The sequence below is a fragment of the Bufo gargarizans genome, chromosome 5, assembly GCF_014858855.1.
Source record: "Bufo gargarizans isolate SCDJY-AF-19 chromosome 5, ASM1485885v1, whole genome shotgun sequence".
NCBI lineage: Eukaryota > Metazoa > Chordata > Amphibia > Anura > Bufonidae > Bufo > Bufo gargarizans.
Genome location: NC_058084.1, coordinates 80,285,156 through 80,313,070, shown reverse-complemented (window position 1 = coordinate 80,313,070; position 27,915 = coordinate 80,285,156). Strand labels below are relative to the sequence as shown.

Genomic DNA, 27,915 nt, shown 5'->3' with positions numbered 1-27,915 from the left:
GGAGAGGACTTCAACTCCCAGCATACCCAGGGTGTTGTAATGTACCCTGGTATTACATAACAAGCTGGACATGCTGGGAGTTTTAGTCATCTTCTCATACATCATCTTGTAATGTACTCTGATATTACATAACAGGAGGTATAAGAGGAGAGGACTACAACTCCCAACACTTGGCACTTACATTGAATCCTTCACTTCTTTACATGCAACACTGGTCTTCTTCTTCATTACTTTTCTGCACTGCTTAGTTCCTGTTTTGGTCACATGATGGTAAGGTCATAGCAGGTCCTTCACCCCCCCCCCCCCTTCTCTGCTGAGCTCCGCCTCCTGCAGGTGACATCATGGCAGGCTCTACAGCTACAGTAGAAGAGTGTTGCTGGTGTTCGGAGCTGTCAGTTTGCAGAGCGGCACTGTGGTAATGACTTGTGTTATGTGTACAGGGATGGGGCCTTACACTGCATTGTAGAGTGCAGCTTTTCAGCTGTCCGCCCGTCCGATTCCAGGGACGTTCAGATGAACAGCAGCACTGAAGCAGGGGGCCTCTTAGAGGATGGGGGCCCTGGGCAATTGCCCAGTTTGTCCCCCCCCTAACGCCAGCCATACATGGATCAGACTTGTTTTTTCTGTGTATCCCTCAGAAGCACAAATTGAGATCTGGGGAATTTGGTCATGTTCCTCAAACATTTCCTGAGCAATTTTTGCAGTGATGAAGGGTGCAATATCCTGCTGAAAAGACCACTGCCATTAGAGAATACTGTTGCCTGGAAAGGGTGCAACAATGTTTAGGTAGGTGGTATGTGTCAAAGGAACATGCAATAGAAGGTCAGGAGTAGAACTCAAGATTTCTAGAAGAAAATTGTCTATAGCTATCAACATCTTACTACCATGACTGAAGCAGGAACCATGAATATTTAATGCCGGAGATTTCTTGTACAAGTAATTCTAACTGAGAAAGCTAGATGGATGACTATAATACAAGTCAACTTGCTGCCTCCACTCACAGGCCTATTTTCTTATGATCAGTCTGGTTCCCATCAGTTGGATCCCCGTCGATCAGACACTTATGCCCTAACCCAGGGATGGCCAACCTGCGGCTCTCCAGCTGTTGCAAAATTACAACTCCCATCATGCCCAGACTGCCTACAGCTATCAGCCTACAGCAGGGCATTGTGGGAATTGTAGTTTTATAACAGCTGGAGAGCCGCAGGTTGGCCATCCCTGCCTAACCCGTTGGATAAACCCCTTAACCACTTCCTGTCTGCACCATGTAAATATATGGCAGTTTTCAGTAGGATACTTTAACCGCCTCCGGACCGCCTAACGCAGATGTGCGGTCTGGAGGCGGCAGCCCTGCACTCAACGACGCATATACGCGTCATCTCGCGAGGGCCGGGATTTCCTGTGAACGCGCGCACACAGGCGCGCGCGCTCACAGGAACGGAAGGTAAGCGAGTGGATCTCCAGCCTGCCAGCGGCGATCGCTCGCTGGCAGGCTGGAGATCCGAATTTTTTAACCCCTAACAGGTATATTAGACGCTGTTTTGATAACAGCGTCTAATATACCTGCTACCTGGTCCTCTGGTGGTCCCTTTTGCTAGGATCGACCACCAGAGGACTCAGGTAGCTCAGTACAGTCGCACCAAACCCCACACTACACTACACCCCCCCCGTCACTTATTAACCCCTTATAAACCCCTGATCACCCATGATCACCCCATATAAACTCCCTGATCACCCCCCTGTCATTGATCACCCCCCTGTCAGGCTCCGTTCAGACGTCCGTATGATTTTTACGGATCCACGGATACATGGATCGGATCCGCAAAACACATGCGGACGTCTGAATGGAGCCTTACAGGGGGGGTGATCAATGACAGGCGGGTGATCACCCATATACACTCCCTGATAACCCCCTGTCATTGATCACCCCCCTGTCATTGATCACCCCCCTGTAAGGCTCCATTTAGACGTCTGTATGATTTTTACGGATCCATGGATACATGGATCGGATCCGCAAAACACATGCGGACGTCTGAATGGAGCCTTACAGGGGGGTGATCAATGACAGGCGGGTGATCACCCATATACACTCCCTGATCACCCCCTGTCATTGATCACCCCCCTGTAAGGCTCCATTCAGACGTCCGCATGATTTTTACGGATCCATGGATACATGGATCGGATCCGCAAAACACATGCGGACGTCTGAATGGAGCCTTACAGGGGGGTGATCAATGACAGGCGGGTGATCACCCATATACACTCCCTGATCACCCCCTGTCATTGATCACCCGCCTGTCATTGATCACCCCCCTGTAAGGCTCCATTCAGACGTCCGCATGTGTTTTGCGGATCCGATCCATGTATCCATGGATCCGTAAAAATCATACGGACGTCTGAATGGAGCCTTACAGGGGGGGTGATCAGTGACAGGGGGGTGATCACCCTGATCACCCCCTGTCATTGATAACCCCCCTGTAAGGCTCCATTCAGACGTCCGCATGTGTTTTGCGGATCCGATCCATGGATCCGTAAAAATCATACGGACGTCTGAATGGAGCCTTACAGGGGGGTGATCAATGACAGGGGGGTGATCAGGGAGTCTATATGGGTGATCACCCCCCTGTCATTGATCACCCCCCTGTCATTGATCACCCCCCTGTAAGGCTCCATTCAGACGTCCGCATGTGTTTTGCGGATCCGATCCATGGATCCGTAAAAATCATACGGACGTCTGAATGGAGCCTTACCAGGGGGGTGATCAATGACAGGGGGGTGATCCGGGAGTCTATATGGGTGATCGCCCCCCTGTCATTGATCACCCCCCTGTCATTGATCACCCCCCTGTCATTGATCACCCCCCCCTGTAAGGCTCCATTCAGACATTTTTTTGGCCCAAGTTAGCGGAAATTTTTTGTTTGTTTTTGTTTTTGTTTTTTCTTACAAAGTCTCATATTCCACGAACTTGTGTCAAAAAATAAAATCTCACATGAACTCACCATACCCCTCACAGAATCCAAATGCGTAAACATTTTTAGACATTTATATTCCAGACTTCTTCTCACGCTTTAGGGCCCCTAAAAAGCCAGGGCAGTATAAATACCCCACATGTGACCCCATTTCGGAAAGAAGACACCCCAAGGTATTCCGTGAGGGGCATATTGACTCCATGAAAGATTGAAATTTTTGTCCTAAGTTAGCGGAAAGTAAGACTTTGTGAGAAAAAAACAAAAAAAATCAATATCCGCTAACTTATGCAAAAAAAAAAAAAATTTCTATGAACTCGCCAGGCCCCTCATTGAATACCTCGGGGTGTCTTCTTTCCAAAGTGGAGTCACATGTGGGGTATTTATACTGCCCTGGCTTTTTAGGGGCCCTAAAGCGTGAGAAGAAGTCTGGGATCCAAATGTCTAAAAATGCCCTCCTAAAAGGAATTTGGGCACCTTTGCGCATCTAGGCTGCAGAAAAGTGTCACACATCTGGTATCGCCGTGCTCAGGAGAAGTTGGGCAATGTGTTTTGGGGTGTCATTTTACATATACCCATGCTGGGTGAGAAAAATATCTTGGTCAAATGCCAACTTTGTATAAAAAAATGGGAAAAGTTATCTTTTGCCAAGATATTTCTCTCACCCAGCATGGTTATATGTAAAATGACACTCCAAAACACATTCCCCAACTTCTCCTGAGTACGGCGATACCAGATGTGTGACACTTTTTTGCAGCCAAGGTGGGCAAAGGGGCACATATTCCAAAGAGCACCTTTCGGATTTCACAGGCCATTTTTTACAGATTTTGATTGCAAGGTACTTCTCACACATTTGGGCCCCTAAATTGCCAGGGCAGTATAACTACGCCACAAGTGACCCCATTTTGGAAAGAAGACACCCCAAGGTATTCCGTGAGGGGCACGGCGAGTTCCTAGAATTTTTTATTTTTTGTCACAAGTTAGCGGAAAATGATGATTTTTCTTTTTTTTTCTTTTTTCCTTACAAAGTCTCATATTCCACTAACTTGCGACAAAAAATAAAAAATTTCTAGGAACTCGCCGTGCCCCTCACGGAATACCTTGGGGTGTCTTATTTCCAAAATGGGGTCACTTGTGGCGTAGTTATACTGCCCTGGCAATTTAGGGGCCCAAATGTGTGAGAAGTACCTTGCAATCAAAATGTGTAAAAAATGGCCTGCGAAATCCGAAAGGTGCACTTTGGAATATGTGCCCCTTTGCCCACCTTGGCTGCAAAAAAGTGTCACACATCTGGTATCGCCGTACTCAGGAGAAGTTGGGGAATGTGTTTTGGGGTGTCATTTTACATATACCCATGCTGGGTGAGAAAAATATCTTGGTCAAATGCCAACTTTGTATAAAAAAATGGGATAAGTTGTCTTTTGCCAAGATATTTCTCTCACTTAGCATGGGTATATGTAAAATAACACCACAAAACACATTCCCCAACTTCTCCTGAGTACGGCGATACCAGATGTGTGACACTTTTTTGCAGCCAAGGTGGGCAAAGGGGCACATATTCCAAAGTGCACCTTTCGGATTTCACCGGTCATTTTTTACACATTTTGATTGCAAAGTTCTTCTCACACATTTGGGCCCCTAAATTGCCAGGGCAGTATAACTACCCCACAAGTGACCCCATTTTGGAAAGAAGACACCCCAAGGTATTCCGTGAGGGGCATGGCGAGTTCCTAGAATTTTTTATTTTTTGTCGCAAGTTAGTGGAATATGAGACTTTGTAAGAAAAAAATTAAAATAAAAAATCATCATCATTTTCCGCTAACTTGTGACAAAAAATAAAAAGTTCTATGAACTCACTATGCCCATCAGCGAATACCTTAGGGTGTCTACTTTCCGAAATGGGGTCATTTGTGGGGTTTTTCTACTGTTTGGGCATTGTAGAACCTCAGGAAACATGACAGGTGCTCAGAAAGTCAGAGCTGCTTCAAAAAGCAGAAATTCACATTTTTGTACCATAGTTTGTAAACGCTATAACTTTTTATCCTTTAACTGTTTTTATTAAGTTTTCAAATATTTAAAGAATAAACATACAAACAAAGGCAGTGTCGCACTGCTACCATTGGTATCCATTCTTACAAGTGCAAAGTTACCAGTTGTAGTGTCCATGAACATACAGAGGCTGACAAAAACCCAACTAAGCTGTCAGTATTAGCCGTCCGCCTCCGTGGGATACAATAGCCGCCATCCCCGAGAGAGCCTTAATATTATAGACTGATATGATCCCCAGTGGGCTCCCGGGGTAGATGCCCTGATATTGTCTCATTCCTATTGTACCCTGTAGTAGTGAATTAGAGAACGACACAGACAAATAAAGAAAAGGCTAGAACAAAAACGGAGATGCTCGGGACTGTTTGGGCTCAATGATCCCCCCCCACCCCCCAATCAGGATAGTAGAACCGGTTCTTCGCCAGCTGTCATCTGTTGCAGAAACCATGTGGTCCCCGAAAAGCATTCGTGTATGGCCTTACGGATATGTAACGGCAGTATATTAATAAAGCTTTCCCACACCTGAAAGAAATGTTCTACTTTTTTGTCTTTTTGGTGTGACGCCTCCACCCAGTCCATGCGCATGATATAAGATAGTTTCTCCAAGAATAATTTAAAAGGGGGAATTGTGGGCTGAAGCCAGACTTGCAAAATTGCCTTGGTGCCCGCCGCTGCCACAAAGTGTAGCAGTTTCTTACATCCTGGGGTGCAGTTGTATTTGTCCTTATCCAAATAACCGAACAGCGCCCAAAGTGGGTCGCGTGGGGTAAAATTGGTCAAGTGTGCGTTAGTGAAGGTGATGACTCTGTCCCAGAACTTTCTTATCATTGGACAGTCCCATAGACAATGGTAAAGTCCAGCGTCCAAAGTCCCGCATTTAAAGAAATTGGTGGTGTCATATATACCCATTCTAAACCCCCTTCTCGGAGTCAGATATGATCTATGACAGATTTGTAGGATCATCTCTGTGTATCTTGCTACAGGTAAATGTTTGTATGAGAATTCCAGTGCCCGGAGTATCACTGATGGGGTGGCTTGTGGTACCTCTGTCTGCCATCTAGTCATGGGAACTGTGGATGTGGAATAGTCAATTGGTACATGGAGGAATTTGTAATTTGTTGAAATTTGTTTCTTCCCCTCGTTGGGATTCGAGAACCATTTTTTAAAGTATGGACTCCACTCACGTTCCGTCAAGGCAGGAATCACTTCATTGATATAGCTTTTTGCTTGTAAGTATGGGAAAAAAGGGAAAAACTATGTGTGGGTATTCCTTCTGCAAGTCCTGGAGTGGTTTAACCATTCGTGTTTGCGTGCTTATAAGTTTGTCAATGTTGGTGATGCCTTGCGATTGCCAGCATAACGCTATAACTTTTACCCAAACCATTTTTTTTTTGCCCAAACATTTTTTTTTTATCAAAGACATGTAGAACTATAAATTTAGCGAAAAATTTATATATGGATGTCGTTTTTTTTGCAAAATTTTACAGCTGAAAGTGAAAAATGTCATTTTTTTGCAAAAAAATCGTTACATTTCGATTAATAACAAAAAAAGTAAAAATGTCAGCAGCAATAAAATACCACCAAATGAAAGCTCTATTAGTGAGAAGAAAAGGAGGTAAAATTCATTTGGGTGGTAAGTTGCATGACCGAGCGATAAACGGTGAAAGGAGTGTAGTGCCGAAGTGTAAAAAGTGCTCTGGTCATGAAGGGGGTTTCAGCTAGCGGGGCTGAAGTGGTTAAATAATAATTTGAGATAATATATTCCCTTCTCACCTTCTTAAATCATTGAATAATCTCTACTTACTGCAACTAAAAAATGTCCCAGTAGAAAAACACCATTGTTTTAGTGGAGTCCTAACGAAGAGGAAAGAATAGACTATATGGGTCTAGCCTTTCACTCACCATTGGATTACTCTGGACCTTCTCCCCAATAAGTACCGTATTTTCCGGCATATAAGATGACTGGGCGTATAAGATGACCCCCAACTTTTCCATTTAAAATATAGAGTTTGGGCTATACTCTCCGTATAAGACTACCCCTGAATGCCCAGCCCTCCCTGTCTTCAAGACAATCTTCTCCAGTCCAGGGAACTGACTGGGATCTGTGGATGGCACTGTTATGAGGAGGGGGGATCTGTGAATGGCACTGTTATGGGGAGGGGGATCTGTGGATGGCACTGTTATGGGGAGGGGGATCTGTGAATGGCACTGTTATGGGGAGGGGGATCTGTGGATGGCACTGTTATGGGGAGGGGTATCTGTGAATGGCACTGTTATGGGAAGGGGGATCTGTGGATGGCACTGTTATGGGGAGGGGGATCAGTGGATGACACTGCTATGGGGGGATCTATGGATCACACTACATAGCATCTTATGTCATCCACAGATCCACCCCATGACAGTGTCATCCACAGATCCCCCTCCTTATAACAGTGTCATCCACAGATCCCCCTAAACAGTACCATCCACAGATCCCCCCTAAACAGTGCCATCCACAGATCCCCCTCCCCATAACAGTGCCATCCACAGATCCCCCTAAACAGTGCCATCCACAGATCCCCTTATACACCCTTGAGTCATTCTGTCAAGACAAGAGGAAATAACTGCCATTACAGAGCACAGCTTTTCTCGAATTCTAAAGTCAAACTAGTTAAGTAGTAGCTCCTGGGCTTCAATGAAAAATTGTAACGGGGCCCTTAATTATCACATATCCCTTTTTGTGTGACAGACAAGTGTGGACTGGCCATAGACTCTACAAGGAAATTTCCCAGTGGGGCGATGACCAGGGGGTAGCCCAAGTCCTTCTCTGAGTATATAGTGATCTGAGGCTCTCAGCATTAATTAATGCTAGGTGCATCAGATACTTCTGCACCTGGCTGGAGACCATAGGTCCCCATCTGCATTCAACTGTATTGTCGTCCTCAAGACGGCAATACAGTTGAATACTGCAGGTGGGGTGGCAGTAGTTTATATTAGCTGGACTGTCGTATTTGGTTCTGTTGAGGTGTTTTTTGTGTTGCACTACAGTATTGCTTGCCCCAACTACTTATGTAGGCCTCGCCTTCTGTCAAATTGGACCCATCTACAACATGCCACCACTTTTTTTTTTTTTTCCAGGGCCACTTTAGGTTCCCATTCGGCCCCTGGTGACAGAGAGGTCTATAGCCTCACCACTGCTATGTTTGAGTCCAGGAAAATTTAACATAACCCTACTGGTGCTGTAATAGTGTCCATATTGTTTTTTTTAGAAACAGGTATCACAAGTGATAGAAACAGACAAGGAAGAATTTGACTGGTAAGTTTTCTTTTAATACAGGAGGAAATGTACTTTCATTTAGAAATTCATCTATAAATGATTGCAAAGCTATTAAATATTGCAGTAAAATGTACTGAACTTGTACCTCCTGTGGTTTTTCAAATTTGAAACTGCCTCTTGAGTTGCTCAGTTTATTATGTTCTTATGCAGAGTACATGCGGTTTTAATCATGAAAAAAATACCCAGTATGGTAATTTCTTATTTTAGACTTTATTAATGATAATAAGGAATTAATAATTCAGTGACGTATCAGAATTGCATGGTTCATAGGTTGCTCTTCATAATTGAACCATGTACACCATAGTATTTTAAGCTTACTGTATAAAATCATTGCTATAGTTTTACTGATATCATTGTATGGCCTACTAATATAACATAGGGGTTGTCTGCTTTAGAAAACACATTTTCAAATGCCCTACTCTGAAATACTGAGCCTACGAATAGCCAGAACAAAAATTGTCTACAAAGAGCATCTCTTGCTCTGGTGAATTAGTTGGTAAATATGTGAAAAAGGTTTTCTCACATAATCTTGCTGTACTAGAAAATAAACTTGTGGTGCGACTTCCGTTGCTGCCCCCCTGGGGCAGGGTGCAATAGTAGTCCTTAATACCAAGGACTACAAAGAAGAACTGGAACGCCAGTAAGCTGACACTAACACATAAAAACTGGATTCCAAAAAAGTTGGGACACTATACAAATCGTGAATAAAAACTGAATGCAATGATGTGGAGGTGCCAACTTCTAATATTTTATTCAGAATAGAACATAAATCACGGAACAAAAGTTTAAACTGAGAAAATGTAAAATTTTGAGGGAAAAATATGTTGAATCAGAATTTCATGGTGTCAACAAATCCCCAAAAAGTTGGGACAAGGCCATTTTCACCACTGTGTGGCATCTCCCCTTCTTCTTACAACACTCAACAGACGTCTGGGGACCGAGGAGACCAGTTTCTCAAGTTTAGAAATAGGAATGCTCTCCCATTCTTGTCTAATACAGGCCTCTAACTGTTCAATCGTCTTGGGCCTTCTTTGTTGCACCTTCCTCTTTATGATGCGCCAAATGTTCTCTATAGGTGAAAGATCTGGACTGCAGACTGGCCATTTCAGTACCCGGATCCTTCTCCTACGCAGCCATGATGTTGTGATTGATGCAGAATGTGGTCTGGCATTATCTTGTTGAAAAATGCAGGGTCTTCCCTGAAAGAGATGACGTCTGGATGGGAGCATATGTTGTTCTAGAACCTGAATATACTTTTCTGCATTGATGGTGCCTTTCCAGACATGCAAGCTGCCCATGCCACACGCACTCATGCAACCCCATACCATCAGAGATGCAGGCTTCTGAACTGAGCGTTGATAACAACTTGGGTTGTCCTTGTCCTCTTTGGTCCGGATGACATGGCGTCCCAGATTTCCAAAAAGAACTTCGAATCGTGATTCGTCTGACCACAGAACAGTCTTCCATTTTGCCACACTCCATTTTAAATGATCCCTGGCCCAGTGAAAACGCCTGAGCTTGTGGATCTTGCTTAGAAATGGCTTCTTCTTTGCACTGTAGAGTTTCAGCTGGCAACGGCGGATGGCACTGTGGATTGTGTTCACTGACAATGGTTTCTGGAAGTATTCCTGAGCCCATTCTGAGATTTCCTTTACAGTAGCATTCCTGTTTGTGGTGCAGTTTAAGGGCCCGGAGATCACTGGCATCCAGTATGGTTTTACGGCCTTGACCCTTACGCACAGAGATTGTTCCAGATTCTCAGAATCTTCGGATGATGTTATGCACAGTTGATGATGATAGATGCAAAGTATTTGCAATTTTTCGCTGGGTAACACCTTTCTGATATTGCTCCACTATCTTTCTGCGCAACATTGTGGGAATTGGTGATCCTCTACCCATCTTGGCTTCTGAGAGACACTGCCACTCTGAGAAGCTCTTTTTATACCCAATCATGTTGCCAATTGACCTAATTAGTGTTAATTGGTCTTCCAGCTCTTCGTTATGATCAAATTTACTTTTTCCAGCCTCTTATTGCTACTTGTCCCAACTTTTTGGGGATTTGTTGACACCGTGAAAATTTGAATCAACGTATTTTTCCTTTAAAATGATACATTTATTCGGATTAAACGTTTGATCTGTCATCTACGTTCTATTACAAATAAAATATTGACATTTGCCATCTCCACATCATTGCATTCAGTTTTTATTCACAATTTGTTTAGTGTCCCAACTTTTTTGGAATACGGTTTGTACATTATCCTACAAAATGACCCTCCACCAACAATCCGCCATAAGATCCAATTAGTTCTCGATAAACACCTCACATGTGGCACCATTGATTAAAAGACAGTTGAATTTCTCACCAACCACCATCCAACAACAACCGTGATATATATCCTACCCAAAATACATAAATCCTTGCAAAAACCACCCGGACGCCCAATGGTTGCATCAACCGATTCGATTCTGGCCCCAGTTTCCATCTTCCTCGAAAAGATCCTCACTCCCCTCACCCAGAAGGCCAAATCATACATATTAGACACTAATCATTTCCTCAAGAAACTCAGAGAGCTCATACCAGTAACTCCAGATAGCATCCTAGTTACCTTTGATGTTAACAGCTTGTACACCAGTATCAAACACGAAAAAGGCATTCTCTCCACAAAATCACTTTTAGAACATTCAACCTACGATTCCAACATAATTCAACTTACACTCGAACTCCTCGATATCGTCCTAAGAGACAACTTTTTCCTTTATGGTGATACTTTTTACTTACAGACATGTGGGACTGCAATGGGAGCGAACGTGGCACCGCCCTATGCCAATGGATACATGGCCCACTTCGAGGAAACATACATATATCCATTACACCTCTTCAAACAATTTGCTACCTGCTGGTTCAGATTCATAGATGATATCTTTTTACTTGAATTTACACATTTACTCAACCTCCCAAGACCAGAACTACAATTTACCTTAAATTATGATACAGCTTGCATCAGTTTCCTGGATACAAAGGTTCTAAAAGACAACATGGGCAACATTAGTACTGACCTATACACCAAACTTGCTGATCACTACAGACTCCTCCATAACTCTAGCTGCCACCCCGCCTCTACCAAAAACTCTCTTCCACGATCACAAATCCACCGCATTAACCGTATTGTCTCCGATCCCCAGAACTGTAAAGCACAACTCCAAACCATGAACAACTCCAAACCATGGTTCCTCAAAAGAGGCTATCCAAAAAACCTACTGGACAAAGAGATAGCCTATACACCACCTCAGACTAAACCCACCAAAGAAACAACCGAACAGGTCCCCTTCATATACATCTACCACCCTCTGATGCCCACCATCGAACATATAATCAAGAAACACTGCCCAGTACTTAAAGGGAACCTGTCACCGGGATTTTGTGTATAGAGCTGAGGACATGGGTTGCTAGATGGCCGCTAGCACATCTGCAATACCCAGTCCCCATAGCTCTCTGTGCTTTTATTGTGTAAAAAATGCAAATTAACCAGAGATGAGTCCTGTCCCTGAGATGAGTCAAGGACAGGACTCATCTCAGGTTAATTTGCATTTTTTACACAATAAAAGCACACAGAGCTATGGGGACTGGGTATTGCGGATGTGCTAGCGGCCATCTAGCAACCCATGTCCTCAGCTCTATACACAAAATCCCGGTGACAGGTTCCCTTTAAAACAGTTTTTCCCACCTTTCCAAACTCCACCCCTTATGTGCCTTAAAAGATCCCCCAATCTCAGGGTAAACTGCCGACATAGGCAGCCAAACACCAGAACCAAGACAAACCTTCCTCAAAACTCAATGTCACGGCAAATTCCCTTGCCTTCATTGCAGTTGCTGCTCTAACATCATAAAAGGTGAATATTGCACAACTTAAATTCCAAATGATTGAAAAAGTACGACGCCCACGACATGGCGGAAACCCCATACGTCTACTAAAGGAACATGAAGCATTTTGGATCCACACGCTTTAAAGCCTGTCCCCGAAAGGCCTTAACCGGGCCTTAACCAATCCTTACAGTTGTGTTCAAAATAATAGCAGTGTGTAAAAAGTAAATAAAGCTCAAAATCCTTCTAATAGCTTCTATCTTCATACACGCAAATGCATTGGGAACACTACCCATTCTATTCCAAATCAAAACATGAAGAAAAATATATCAAATTTGTGTTGTTCCTCTAAAGAAATTGAAGAAAAGTGAATATTAAACAGTTAAAAAAAATTGCAGTGTTTGTATTCTTCTTTACAAACTCAAACATTCACTAAATAAACTGTAAAATGTTTGAAGATTTTGCTTGCCTTTGAATCACTTAACTAATATTTAGTTGTACAACCACTGTTTCTGAGAACTGCTGTACATCTGTGTTGCATCGAGTCAACCAACTTCTGTCACCTGTGAACAGGTATATCAGCCCAGGATGATTGGACTACATTCCACAGTTCTCTATTTCTTCTCTAAACTGCATTTTTGATGACACCCCACAAGTTTTCTATTGGATTAAGATCCGGGATTGGGCTGGCCTCTCCATAACATCAATCTTGTTGGTCTGGAACCAAGATGTTGCACGTTTACTGGTGTGTTTGGGGTCGTTGTCTTGCTGGAACACCCATTTCAAGGGCATTTCCTCTTCAGCATAAGGCAGCATGACCTCTTCAAGTATTCTGATGTATTCAAACTGAGCCATGATCCCTGGTATGCGATAAATAGGCCCTACACCGTAGTATGAGAAACATCCCCATATCATGATGAGGTAAACGGGTGGGCCTCCCAGGGCAGGGGTAAACTGATCCATGATCCCTGGTATGCGATAAATAGGGACAACACCGTAGTATGAGAACATCCCCATATCATGATGCTTGCACCACCATGCTTCACTGTCTTCACAGTGTACTGTGGCTTGAATTCAGTGTTTGGGGGTCGTCTGACAAACTGTCTCCGGCCACTAGACCCAAAAAGAACAATCTTACTTTCATCAGTCCACAAAATGTCTCTTTAGGCCGGTCAATGTGCTCTTTGGCAAATTGTAACCTCTTCAGCACATGTCTTTTTTTCAACAGTGGGACTTTGTGGGGGCTTCTTGCTGATAGCTTGGCTTCACATAGGCGTCTTCTAATTGTAACAGTACTCACAGGTAACTTTAGACCTTCATTGATCTTCCTGGAGCTGATTGTTGGCTGAGTCCTTGCCATTTTGGCTATTCTTCTATCCATTTGAGTGGTAGTTTTTCGCTTTCTTCCACGTCTTTCAGGATTTAGTTGCCATTTTAAAGCATTTGCGATCATTTTACCTGAGCAGCATATCATTTTCTGCACTTCTTTATATGTTTTCCCCTCTCCAATCAACTTTTTAATCAAGGTGCACTGTTCTTCTGAACAATGCCTGAAACTACCCACTTTCCTCTGAATTTCAGAGAGAAATGCACTGTAACCAGCATGTACATTTTCTGCCTTCCTTCTTTAAATAAGGGCAATAATTGTCACCTGTTTTTCAAAGAATGAATGACCTCACTCATTGAACTCCACACTGCTATTATTTTGAACATGCCCCTTTCAATTAGTGATTCAATTACACAGAATCAGCAACATGCATGTCATGACTGTTTGGTCTGTTGGATTTCTATTCCTCTACAACACCTGCTAGTAAATTTTATGCCAGGTAGAAATAACATTTCTACCAAAAACAGTGATTGATCAGGTTAGTGATGTCTGACTGCTATTATTTTGAACAAAATTGTATGTCTAAACAATTTTGCTGATTCCACAGTACCTGTATAATGCATTGCATGTATTTGTTTATTTTCTTCACTAACTTATGACACTTTCTTTTCAGACCCAATGATCTCCCGTGGGACCTCCCAAAGGTAGTATGCACCCCAGACCGGCAACCCCCTTCCACTCTCTTTCCCTTCTCTCACACATCACACATGTCACACATCACACATAATGCCACACACTCTTCTTTCTTTCTCTCCTTTCACACATCACACTTGTCACACACTACACACACTCATCCTACCTCCCCTCCTCACACCACACATACACATACTCATTCCACACTATACTTACACGTTTACACTACACCACATACACATCCCACTTTCACATACATGCCCCTCACATTCATTTATCCCCTCTCTTCCACAACATTTAGATTATTCACTTATTTACTACATTCCTTGTTCTCATCAGCTCTTTCATACAACTCCCTTCTTTATTCTATATTCGTTCCACACATCAACATAACTTTGCCCTCCTTTTTACTCTCCCTCCCTTCTCCAATATGGCCACTTCCTCTTCTGTAAGATTCTACAAGATCTCGAGATCATCACGCCACCACATACTCTGAAGCGCATGAAATCTCGCAAGACTCTGCGGATTTCACGAGTTTCAGTCCCAAACGTGGCCTTATAGATGCCACGCCAGGCGTCACACTAGCCTCCAGCTTCCCAGCAGCGCTGACACGCTGTGCCACGGGTACCACCTTGTCTCCTATCTCTGGTAAGCCTCCTTAAACCTTTCTGTCGGCACTGAGGCTGCTGCCCTTTCCACTCAACCACCAATATACTTATTACCATCTGCATATTACCCACATATTACCTATGGATTGCTAGTTCCTCATTCTTATAAGGCTGTTTATATATTTCCTCAGATCTTATACTACTCCTCACTCACTACCATGATGTTTGTCTCTGACTTGTACATATTATGAATTTATAATTATGCATATTTTCTACTCTATTATTATGTGCTATTATGTACTATTATCATGTATTTTGTACTATTACTATCTCCTATCCCCTATGCTCCATTATTAAATCTAATTTTTCTTGAGATTTAGCTAAACCTTTACCAGAATATTCCATTCTCCAAGACTCTAGCTTAGGATATCCGATGTAGCTCCAACATGGTCCATAGCCTCTCTACTCCACATATAGGCTACACCTATTGTTACCGTATACAAATTTATCCTTCCTCTTAGACATTTAATTTTGCTCTCTACTTGAATCCCACCCTCTTCCCTTATCACTAATTCATTCCTTTTTTTTTTGTGACTCTTGTGACCAAGGTCCTATTGTGACCGAAACGTCAAGAAAACAGTCACAGTCTAATTATCGGCAATTGTTCCTTGTAATTTTGCTTCCTTGGAAGACTTGTCAAAAAATAAATAATTTTATTTTGGATATAACCCGTGAGTGTGCGGTGGTTCTCTTTTTCATTCACCTCTGGTGCAGGGAGGCAGCTAGAGAAGGTTGTACCCAGATAAGATATTGAAAATGATTGGGGGCAGTAATGATGTTCTAGACCAGTGGTTCTTGACCTTTTCATGCTACGTACCTCCTAGTGACAAGAATTGCGACAAAAAGTACCCCCGAAGAAGCTAACAGTGATAAATGTTAGCAAAAAAAGCCTATCATCATGTGTCTGTGATAGTCAGGCTTCTGTCAGCAGTTCCTTCAGATTTGACAGAAAGAATAGCGCAACTAATCTTCCAGTCAAAATGACAGACACTACATTACTTTTTAAATTAGATTCCACATTTTCAAACATACAGGAGAATACAGCACCACATACCTCTTACATCTGTGACGTCTCCTCTGATGTTCTCTTTCTTTATCTTCTCCATTTGGACCAGACCACCATGATGACTTTTCAGCCATGTCTTGTCTCTGCAAAGTTTGTCTCACAGACTTCTTAAGTTCCTACTTTTTTATCATCCACCCCCATTGTGCTTCCCAATATTATACTGTAGAAAAAGATAGTCCCCTTAAAAATACTAGTACCACACAGATAGCCCCCCTTTCAATATTTATTGACACACAGTGGCCTCAAAGATAATTGTGTCCAGCAAATAGTGCCACTGAGAGTAATAGTGCTGTAAACAGTGTCTCCCCTCCAAAAATTGTGCTAAGCTAATACTGTGGCAGGGTGCTCCACACAGTTACTCATGGAGTTGTTATTACTATTAGCTAGACATGTAATCTTATGTACAGACAGCCATTTTATCATGTGCTTCAGTGTTAATGCAAATGTTATAGTACATGCTATCTATACTTTATACTTATACTTGCTATTTGTATTCTTGTAGTTTTACCAAACAAAGAACAGTCCTTTTATTTGGAAGACAGGAATGGTTTATGCTGAATGTCAGACTGCACACTGTGTGAACGTGTATGAGGACAGAACAATCCCAGTAGTAATAACGCATCCATAATGTGTCCAAGTAGAAAACAAATGCCCCCTTATAGCGCCACCAGTAGTAATAAAACTCCCATAATGTGTGCCAACAGAAATAAATTCCTAATTATAGTGTCCTCAGTAGAAAAAAAAACTTATAGTGATGCCTGTAGTGCTAAAAATCCCTTTACAATGCCACCAGTAGAAAAAAAATGCCCCTTTATAGTGCCCCCAGTATTACTAATGCACTCTTATAGTGCCACATGTAGAAAAAATGCCCCATTATAGTAACCCAGTAATGATAATTCCACCTTATAGTCCTCCCAGTAGTACTAATGGCCCCTTGTAGGACCACAAGTAGCAAATAATGCCCTCTTAAAGTGCCCCAGTAGTACTAATGCTCCCTTATAATGTGTACCATAAGATAAAAATGGCCACTTATAATGTGTGCCATAAGACAAAATTGCACCCATACTTGTATTAATAATGTCCCCATAGGGCCATCCCATTTATAATAACGACTCCCCTACAGTGGCCCAAAGAATGATCCCAAATAAAAATAACAAACCCAAAAACTCAGCTCCATGCCAAGGTCTCCAAGGTGGTGCAGGACACAGGCCTCTTCTGGCCTGCGTCCTAAGCTGCTTGAGGCCCCGCTTAGGCGGTCAGGATGATGATGACATCATCCCACTGCCTCTAATAGGTTTCAGGCCTAGTGTCTGTGGCCTATCCGAGTGAATGTCAGGGCAGGGAGACATCGCCCCCATGCCCCACAGCGGCATTCAACTGTATGACTTAAGGACGGCGATCCAGTCGAAGGTTAGGAAGGCCCTCCCACATACCCCTTCAAGCTGCGGCACATTACCCCTGACACTGGCAGCACTGACTGTGCACACCCCCGACTGGTAACACCCATCTGCAAGTAATTAATTCAGAACTTTTAGCAGGAATAATAAAGGAATGGCACATCATAAAGTCATAAGTATAGAAGTGCAGAATCCAGAAATGCTATTACAAGGGAGGTGCCTGTACTGTTGCCGATAAAATAGATAAGTCAGGAGCGGTGACAGGTCCTCTTTAAATCACAAAGGTGAAAACATTGATGGACGTTGTGATATAAATCATCATTATCCAATGGGAAAATATAATGCAGTTTATCATTCTTAATGAAGAGGAAAAAATCCTTTGCTTGGCATATCACTTTCTGTTCTGTTATCAGCGTGCAGATGGAGTAAAACACGATAGCAGTGAGCAGCACATCATGGCACAGCCTGTCTCTTCCAATTAATTTCAATAACGTCGGCTAGTTACTTCCGAATTAATCTTGAGACGTGTCAGAAAATAGCAGAGAATCTCCACGCAATACCTTCCCATGGCCTATCAGCCGCTACAATAAATTCTGCTCCATCTGCAAATGCGGCCAAGGATTTCTGTGATCTGAAGAAACTAGCCGTGCAAGCGTTTTTTATTTTTATTTTATTAAAACCTTACAGTAAATATTAATTGGAAGTAATTAATAATCCATAGACAGCTTGCCCGAACACTCACAGGCATAAAACAGGGGAGTCGATTTATGAAAGATGGATAAATTACGTTGGCATTTCTGGCTTGTTAAGAGACCTTTATCAAGGCCAGAGCTTCAGTGTAATTTATACTCGCTCTTAATATCTCCAGTAATCTGTTTAAGACTTGTGAGCGCTCCAGCTGACTTATCTATTTATATCTACATAAATACATTTATATTTTACATCTCTACCATTCCTGTGCCTGCCCGAGGATGGTAATTGGATGGACAACTAAATGGAGCGTTACATTACGGCCGGTATACCTGAATCAGCAGAGCTAAATATCAGGCCGCTTCTAAAAAACTTTCTATTGTCAGTTTCTTATTAAAAAAAAATTGGGGTAATTTGTGAAATCTGTAGTGTTTTACCTCTAAAAATAAATAAGACAAGTTACCAAGCTAAAAACAGTTTGATGAATTAAGTAAAATAACAGATTATTGCTTTGGGAACCTGCTGTTGGCCAGGGGCGGATTGGTCATAGACACTACAGGGAATTTTCCCGGTGGGCCGATGCCCCCCCCCCCGGAGCCCTCCTCACTGCGACTGGCCAGGTACACACTACTGGTGGCACTATAGGGGTCTTTATTAGAGAAAGTCCAGACAACATGCTGAAGGTAGGGCTGGCTTGTTCTTGTGGCCCTCATCTTTCTTGCCGAGTGCTGTCCTGTCTATTTCCAGGACTACCATTGAAGTGAATGGAAAAGTGGCGGCGCTTGCACAGTGCGCTCTCCATTCCCTTCGGCTCTTTTCATAGCTACCATAGCAGTAAATCGAGGGTGGCTGCACTTGCGTGGTGCACCATCATTCACTTTAGGGGCCCTGTCCTAGGGGTGGCAACTGCACCTATCTGACATTGGTGGCATGTCCTAGCGATATGCCACCAATGTGTGAGATGGGCCAACCGCTTTAAGTAAAGGCAATCCCACAGGTGCTGCAAGATGCTTAAAGAGCATCTGTCAGCATGAGTAAACCTATGTATTAAACCAGGCATATGGCCTGTTAGGGTTGATCATGCTGAGGTAAACGATCCCTAAGTAGTTGAAATCAGTGGCTCCGTTGTAGAGAAATCTTCACTCTAATACAGTACATATGCTAATTAGGTGTTTGGAGCACTGAGGGCCAGGAATAAACTCCTCAGAGCACTGCCGCTCCCTTTGAGTGACAGAGCCAGGCATCCTCCCTGTCTTCCTGCCTAGCCCAATGTACACCTTCCCCAATGCCAAGATGTGAACTGAGCATGTGCAGATACAACATTCAGTGAGGACAGTGAGGATGTCTGGCCCTATCACTCAAAGGAAGGGGGGAGTGGCTAAGGGGGAAAGGCGGTGGTGAAGCGTTGCTCTGAGGGGTTAGTCCAGCCCCCCAGTGCTTCGAACACTTAATTAGTGTATGAATTTAAGTGCAGATTTCTCTACAGCAGAGCCACTGATTATAACTACTAAGGGATCGTTTAACTCAACATGATCAACCCAGGCCTGGTTTAATAGGCTTGATCTTGCTGACAGATGCAAAGCTTATGAGCCCCAGTGCACAATCTGCACCAATCATATTATAATTTACCAATCATTTATAAAACTGGGCTCTTCTTATGTGGTAGAGAGACTTTGGGCCCGGGTGTGATGGCTGCCTTTGCACACATTATGGCTGGATTCACATAAGAATATGTGCAGTGACCAACATATGTGCAGTTGGCCAACAGGCCAACGCTAGTGATAGGATTTTATATGTTACCTGTCCTTAATATTAATGTGTAATATTAATGCTATGCTTGCACTCTTTCCTCTAGTTAATGCTAGACAGGAGTGTGAGCAGCTAGCAGCATTTACGGTACTGTAGCATTCTTCAGAACAAGTTTAGCGAAAGCCAAGAAACAGAGAAGTATTGTAGATCAGCATTTTTAAGGTTGAGCAGCAAGTTATTTGCCAATATTACCAGACGCGTTTCGGAGTTGCGCTGACTTCTTCTTCAGTGGCCATAATAAAAAAAATAAGTATGGTCTGTTATTATTTAAGAAGAAGGGCAACTACAGAGATTCAGGAGATTCAGAAATCAGTATACTAATAATGATATACTTGCATAGCAATACAAAGCATCTATTGGAAGTGACTGTTTGCACAGTGACGTTGAGTATCTTATTACCCTGGAAAGAAGGAAACACTATATCATTATATAAGTTCTATTTTTAAACTACAGAGACAATATTTAAATATCAGTATAATACTGGACTTCAAAATTGCTTCCAATTACATCGCAAGAAACATATGCATTAGATAGGGATTATATGTGGCATTTCCCTACTGATTGCTTTGTGGGAGGTGAAGACAATCTAAAATACAGTTGAAACCAGAAGTTTACATACACTGACATGAAATCAGAATAAACCGTTCCTGTTTTTGGTCAATTAGGATTACCATAATAATTATTATTTGCTAGAATAATGACAGAGAGAATGTTTTAAGGCATTTTTATTACTTTCTGCAATGTCAAAAGTTTACATACACTAAGATTACTATGCCTTTAAGCAATTCTGGACTGCCTAAATGATGATGTCATGTTTTTGGAATCTTCTATTAGGTTTGCTGCCAACATCGGAGTTAGGGCTCATTCAGACGGCCGTATGCTGTCCGCAAAAATGCGGATCTGTTTTTTTTGCGGACAGTTCAGCATGTCCGCAAAAAAACGGATTGCATTCCGTTTTTTTCCTGATCCATAGACTTCAATAGGGCCATGTCCTGATTTTCACTGACAAGGATCGGACATGTTTCATTTTTTTGCTGAGCCGTGCAATGAATGAAATGGGCCCCATAGAAATGAATGGGACAGCATCTAATCCGCAAAAAAACGGATCCGCATACGGCCGTCTGAATGAGCCCTTAATTAGAGACACACCTGTGGGTGTATTTAAATGCACACCTAAAACACATTGCTTCTTTGTGTAGCATCATGGGAAAGTCTAAAGAAACCAGTCAAGATATCACAAAGAGAATTGTGACTTTCACAAGTCTGGCTCAACCTTGGGTGCAATTTCAATATACAAACTACAGATTGGCGTGGTATTAAAAAGCAGGAAGTACTATACAGGGAGGAAGATCCTGCACTTGTGGTCCACAAGTACCACAAAGGACATCCTACGCAAGATAGCAAATGTGTGGATGTGATACACAGTAAAAATAATATAACAAAAACAAAGACAGGTGCACTCTGCGGTCTTACTAACCCTCATACTGGTGTAAAACTTAGAGATTAGCCAAAATATCCTACTTGGAGGACATGTCTGAGCCGTAGCACCGCGCCTAGGTTTCTCAAGTAGCTCGGGACCTAAGGCTAAACCTACCTGGGTCTTATGGGCAATACCAGGAGCCAGTGGGCGAATTACAGGAGCAAAAGGTCTGACTCACAGCAATCTCCCAGTAAGCTCCAGCGTGTGACCATGCATACAATGGAAGGAGGGAAAGAGCTCTGAGCCCCACCCAAAATGCTGCCTGTGGATGGAAATAAAGGCACATTCAGACTAGGAGTTTCTACACCTCTAAAAAATGCAATATACAAACTACAGATTGGCGTGGTATTAAAAAGCAGGAAATGCTCAACCTCATATGCAGTGGTGCGTCTATACAGGGGGTGCTAATGACACTGGTTCTGTGCCCCTGAGATGAACGTGCTTTGGCCCGACATGTGCATATCAACCCAAGAACAAAAGCAAAAGACCTTGTGAAGATGATGGCGGAAACTGGTAAGATTGTGTCAATATCCACAGTGAAACGAGTACTGTATCAACATGGGCTGAAAGGCAACTCTGCCAGGAAAAAGCCATTACTCCAAAAGAAACATAAAAAATCCAGATTTTAGCAGTTTGTCCCGACTGCTGTGCTCTCCCCATGGTGCCTCCCGCTGCGTACGAATCCAGGAAAACAACTACAAGATCCTCACCAGATGGTATAATACCCCTGACAAGACATCACTGTATTCTGCTTCAGCCTCTGACGTCTGCTGGAGGTGCCATGGGGAGAAGGGAACTTTTTTCCATATATGGTGGTCCTGTCCCCCTATTTACAAATGGTGGACGGAGATCTTTGCTCAGTCAAACATGATTTGTAGGACCTCTATTCCCATCTCACCTCAGCTAGCTCTCCTTTCCATCCCTCCAGCAGTACATGCGGCAAAACTGCCATACGTGTTTACTCAAATGCTAATTGCTGCTCGCCTCTTGCTTCCCAGGCATTGGCTACAATCCCATGTCCCGACTATTGAAAACTGGTTTCAAAAAATAGATCAACTTCATAGATTTGAAGAGCTTTCTTCGTGGGAGATGCGGTCCCATGGAACCTTTCTCAAGAAGTGGCTCATATGGTCGGCTTACAGAGACCCTCATAAGTAACCGAGTCTCGCCTGAGGACATCTACTTGATGCTCTGGGGCTTTGCCTCGTTAGTTCACTTTCTTGACAGCCTTCTGCTACGGTGATCATTGGGCTGGTTACTTACCCCCTGGGGTTGGCGGCTGTACGCACAAACTCGCTCAACTCGCCCCCTATAGATAATGTCCTTAATGGGAATGGGTGTCCTCTCCAGCCGACACGTCTGTATGATCCCGCCCACAGATGCTTCAATCTTGCTGAATACCATGCCCCTGCCTCCCCCACAAACACACCTTTGCTGATTAGGTATTATCTATAGTACTTTCTATGGTGTATAAAATGTATGACTTGACCTTGTGCAACTCTTCATGCTAAACAATAATGTACTTATTTGAGTTCCTATGCAGGCCTGCGTGCCTATACCCTGGTACCTTGTTACCCCCTGTTTTTTGTTAAAAAACAAAAACATAATAAAAAAAAAAATCCAGATTAATGTTTGCAAATGCACACAGGAACAAAGACCTACATTTTTGGAGACAAACCCTGTGGTCTGACAAAACTAAAATAGAACTTTTGGGCCATAATGACCATCGTTACGTTTGGAGGAAAAAGGGAGAAGCTTGGAAGCCTAAGAACACCATCCCAACTGTGAAACAGTGGGGTGGCAGCATCATGTTGTGGGGTTGTTTTGCTGCAGAAGGGTCTGGTTCACTTCACAAAATAGATGGCATCATGAGGAAAGAAGATTATGTGGAAATACTGAAGCAACATCTCAAGACATCAGCCAGGAAGTTAAAGCTTGGGCGGAAATGGGTCTTCCAAATGGACAATGACCCGAAGTATACTGCCAAACTGGTTACAAAGTGGCTTAAGGATAACAAAGTCAATGTTTTGGAGTGGCCATCATAAAGCCCTGATCTCCACCCTATTGAAAAGTTATGGGCAAAGCTGAAACGGCAGGTGCGAGCAGGGCAGCCAACAAACATGGATCAGTTACACCAGTTTTGTCAGGATGAGTGGGCCCAAATTCCAACCAACTATTGTGAGAAGCTTGTGGAAGGATATCCAAAACGTTTCACCCAAGTCATACAGTTTAAGGGCAATGGTACCAAATATTAATAAAATGTATGTAAACTTGACTTTGCAGAAAGTAATAAAAATGCCTTAAAACATTCTCTCTCTCTTTATTCTGGCTTTTGGCAAAAATGAATAATTATGGTAATCCAAATTGACTAAAACAGGAAAAGTTTATTCTGATTTTATGTCAGATATAGTATTGATCGAGCACCAAAGTGCACGTCTGCTTGGGTCCATCACAACGGTATGCTCGTGTGCTCTACCGAGCATCTGAGCACAATGGAAGTCAATGGGAGAACCGCAGCCACCCCCTGCTCGGAAGAGAAGAGTGTGTCTGGTTCACAAAAATAGTTTAGAAATTGATGGAAACCCCATCAAAATGGCTTGGAAACAGCATTAAGAGGATAGCTGGATGCGTCTTGGACTCCTATTATCTGCGATATAAAATAGACAACCACACAAAGGCTATATGCCAAAAGCCAGGTATGTGCAAGCCATCAATCTATCCATGAGACAGATAACAGGCTGAGTCAGCATACCTTACTATGGCAGTCTTGTGCACTATGAGACATTCCAAACCAGCTCTGATCTGACAGAGAGCCAGTAAGTCTCAAAGTTACTTCAGATCTGTTGAATGGCTTGGGTGGACCTGCACACCAAGATCAATATCATTAGGGTGACAAAAAGTTTTCTGATTGTCCTAACATAATATTCCATAACCTTTCTATATAGTTATGTCATGTAAAAACTCATTTGTATAAACATGGACATATGGGAAAGACATAAAAATGTGCGATCTATACTACTCATGAACAGCGCCACCTATTGGTTTCGTAGTCTTATGACAAGACTATTAGTCTTGTCATAAGACTATAAAACCAATAGTTGGCGCTGTTCATGACTCATGAACAGCGCCATCTATTGGTTTCATAGGCTCATGACAAGACTATTAGACTATGAGTCTTATGACAAGACTATTAGTGTTGCCTTTTGTATGGAAAATTTACGATAAAAATTTGCGATTAGAATATTCGTGATCTACACTACTCATGAACAGCGCCATTGTCATAAGACTATGAAACCAATAGATGGCGCTGTTCATGAGTAGTGTAGATCACGAATATTCTAACTGCAAATTTTTATCACAAATTTTCCATGGCTGAAATTTTTTTATTTTTAATATTTTATTGACCAATAAATAAATACAAATATATGACTAACTTTTTGTTCTAGGTTGTTCCAAGTGTAGTGTGCCTGTCTATATTTAGAATATAACTATTTAAGATTGACAGGATGAGTCATAAAGACAGAGCACCTTTATCCATAACAAAAAAAGAGGGCGAGTCGCTAAATCTAATATATATATATATATATATCTTCCAAAACTGGACTATAAATTTAAGGTACAGACAAACCAGGGGTAAAGTAATCTGTTTTTCTCTAACAGCATCTAGTGACATTAGTATTCTTATAGTTAATTAAAGGGTTATTCCCAAGTAAATATTTATGGCATATCCACAAGGTATGCCAGTAAAGTGAGTCCGGCAGCACTACTATATCCAAAGAAAAAGCCAATTTGGAAAGTCCATATATTGTACCTTATATCCCGGTAATGTTGGTGCCAGCAGATCGGGATCCTGGCCGATGATCCACAGTCAAAATAGTAATATATAAAGAAATCCGCAGCACTCTTCAGGTGATGGTGAATAAAGTGGATTTATTCCATACAACAGCAAGGAATTGCAACTGTTTCGACCGCTCCCGGTCTTTCTCAAGCAAGGTATGCCATACATGTCTGATAGGTGCAGGACCAGTTGCTATGAATGGTGAGGTTGCAGCACATAAGCATCTCTCTCCATTCACTTATATGGCAGTTCTGGAAATAGCCGAGTAACCATGCTTAGCTGTTTTCAGAAGATTTTTTTAACACATTACTGTGTTGTGTTGCACCTGTTGAATAAATCATAATTACCTGCTCCCTGCCACTCGGTTCCATTTCTCTGTAAACTTCCCCAGATAGACAGGGTCAAATGCAACGCTGCAGCCAAGGGCTTGCTTCAGCGGCCCATAACCCAGCAGTGATGTTTGAGGATCCGTCACCCCTACTTAGGCCAGTCATTAGCTACAGAAGCACACATGACCCTCTCCACCCAGAGGTTTACAGGACGGGGACCAGAAGACTGCTGTGGCAGGTAGCCTGAACAGAGCGCCGAGAGCAGGTCAGTATGAGTTTTTCAACAGGTCCAACAGAAAGTCCCCAAAGCTAAACAACCCTTTTAAGTTTTACTGTATATTACAGTAAGAAAGTGTAATGAGGATCTCTGTACACAACATATTACAATTCATTTTAGAATATTTTTGAAAGGATAAATTGATAAATTACCACATATAATGGACCCTCTGTTCCAAGCAACATGTTCATTTGTGGTGTCACGTCCTATTATATCATTCATGGATTCTGCACGTGTGGCGAGCATGTTTATAAACACGAGTGCGGATCGGGGGGAAAGAAACAGCTTGCCATTTGTCACACCAGACTCCGATATTCTATTTAGAGATACATAAAGAGGAGAGAAATGTTATATGTTGTGACTGTCTGGTTGCAGAAGGTGTTATCTTTCTTACAATCTCCGTCCTACAAATGTCCTATCTTTTCCCACTTCTTGAAGCAAAGTTAAAAGTGGCGTGCTGCTGGGCTGCCAGAGAGAATGGGCATATATTTCATTTTGGTTAGAGGTGATGAAGCAAATGACAGGCGCAAATTATGCTGGTAGTAGGGGTAGTACTCAGAGAATCTGCAAAGTCATTACTGCTGGTTTAAAAGCTCTGTTTGATGCCACCTCCTGCAAAGTCCACTGCAGAAACTGCCACATACTATTGCATCAGAGCTATAAAAAATGACACAGTCGTTCAGTGGGGTTTCTGTGTTCACTATGGGGGTGCTCAAAATCAAATGTCACCAGAACTTGTAACATGCATTAAGAAAATGTATATTAATGCTGATGATGTCAAAATACTTTTCGATGAACATCATTCATTGCAGTGAGACCAACATAGATCACACTGTGCAGCAATCACTGAATGGACTAATCTCCGGAGGAAAAATATGAACAGATAAAGGCTTAGAAGACACAAATAGGACTCCAGCATGACTACCTAATTGTATGTTCTTCCATTAAGTGAACTTTAGCAAACACATTTTTGGCCATTACTATGTCTCTGCCAGAATAGCTAGGCAATCTCGATGCTATGTCTATGTGTAGTCCAGGAAAGAAGAAACTGCCATTAGGTAAATCCTCCCTACCTTAAAACTAAGACTTTGTTCACATTTGTGTCTGACATTCTGTTTTTCTGTTCTGTCATAGGAGCACAGATACCAACATCACCGGTCATACCTCATTGTCTATAATGGGTCCCATCAGGTGTCTGTCATTTTATCAGGAATATTTAATAGAATCTACAACTGAGGCACCTAATGGAGTCATCAGCGAGATGTGTAATTTTAACTCCTTATCCCAAAGTCATGTAAAAATAAATTGTGGTAAGGGTCACGTGTGTGGGATGGCTGGTTATGATCCAGGATACAGAAGCTGTGCCCACCCATTACCTTTCTGAAAGAAGGCTGATACCGATAGCCACCCTTATGTGCTCTTGACCGACCCTGGATTTTTAACCTCTTCTGCTTGATGAATGCTGATTAATGTGCTGACAACAGGAAGGGGCTTCATTTGCCAATTCCCGTAAGCTTGGCACTGCTAAGCGGGGGATGATGTTTTTATACTGGCAGCTTTCGACTTGTATGTCCAACATTTATGCCTGTCAACCCTAACAGATACCTGCACATTTTTTCTGTATATTGAAAGATCTCTGATGGGGTAAATATGTCTAAAAATAACTAAATCACATTTAAAGCACAAAATTTACAATTTACAAAAATGGAACCGTAAATATGCATAATAAACATTAAACACTTTTTTTTAGCTTGTTTTTATTGAAATTATAAGAATTTACACATAAAAGGTGAATGTCCAGTTTAAGAAGTAAGAAATAATCTAAATTCTTCAATAGACTCTTTTTTAAAATAAAAAGTGTTGGGATGGCCTCAACACTACACTGGGTCCATCAGACACTGTCGAGGTGTCAACATATGTTGCTGCTCTCTGGAAGGGATGGTAAGGCGTGGTGCACCCCAATAGAAAATAAGTCCAGAGAGTAAGGGTTTGCAGTGTACTTCTTTACTGGAAGAACTCAAGTGCAGAACAATAGAAATAAGGCATTGAGTTGACTTCTCCAGTCTCCTCCATGGAAGAAGAAGGCTCATGTTGAGGAAAGGGCTGAGGTAGCTGCCTGTTTCTCTCTCAGAAGACTGGTGGCCCAGGGTC

At 42.4% G+C, this 27,915-nt stretch overlaps 1 long non-coding RNA gene across 1 annotated transcript; it reads left to right on the top strand.

Annotated features, from left to right (window-relative positions):
• Positions 1-338: 338 nt before the first annotated feature.
• LOC122937727 lies at positions 339-27,397 on the top strand. The gene is made up of 4 exons (XR_006389903.1): positions 339-415; positions 8,261-8,307; positions 14,191-14,221; positions 26,899-27,397. It is a non-coding gene; the product is annotated as an uncharacterized LOC122937727 (long non-coding RNA).
• The last annotated feature ends 518 nt before the right edge of the window (positions 27,398-27,915 follow it).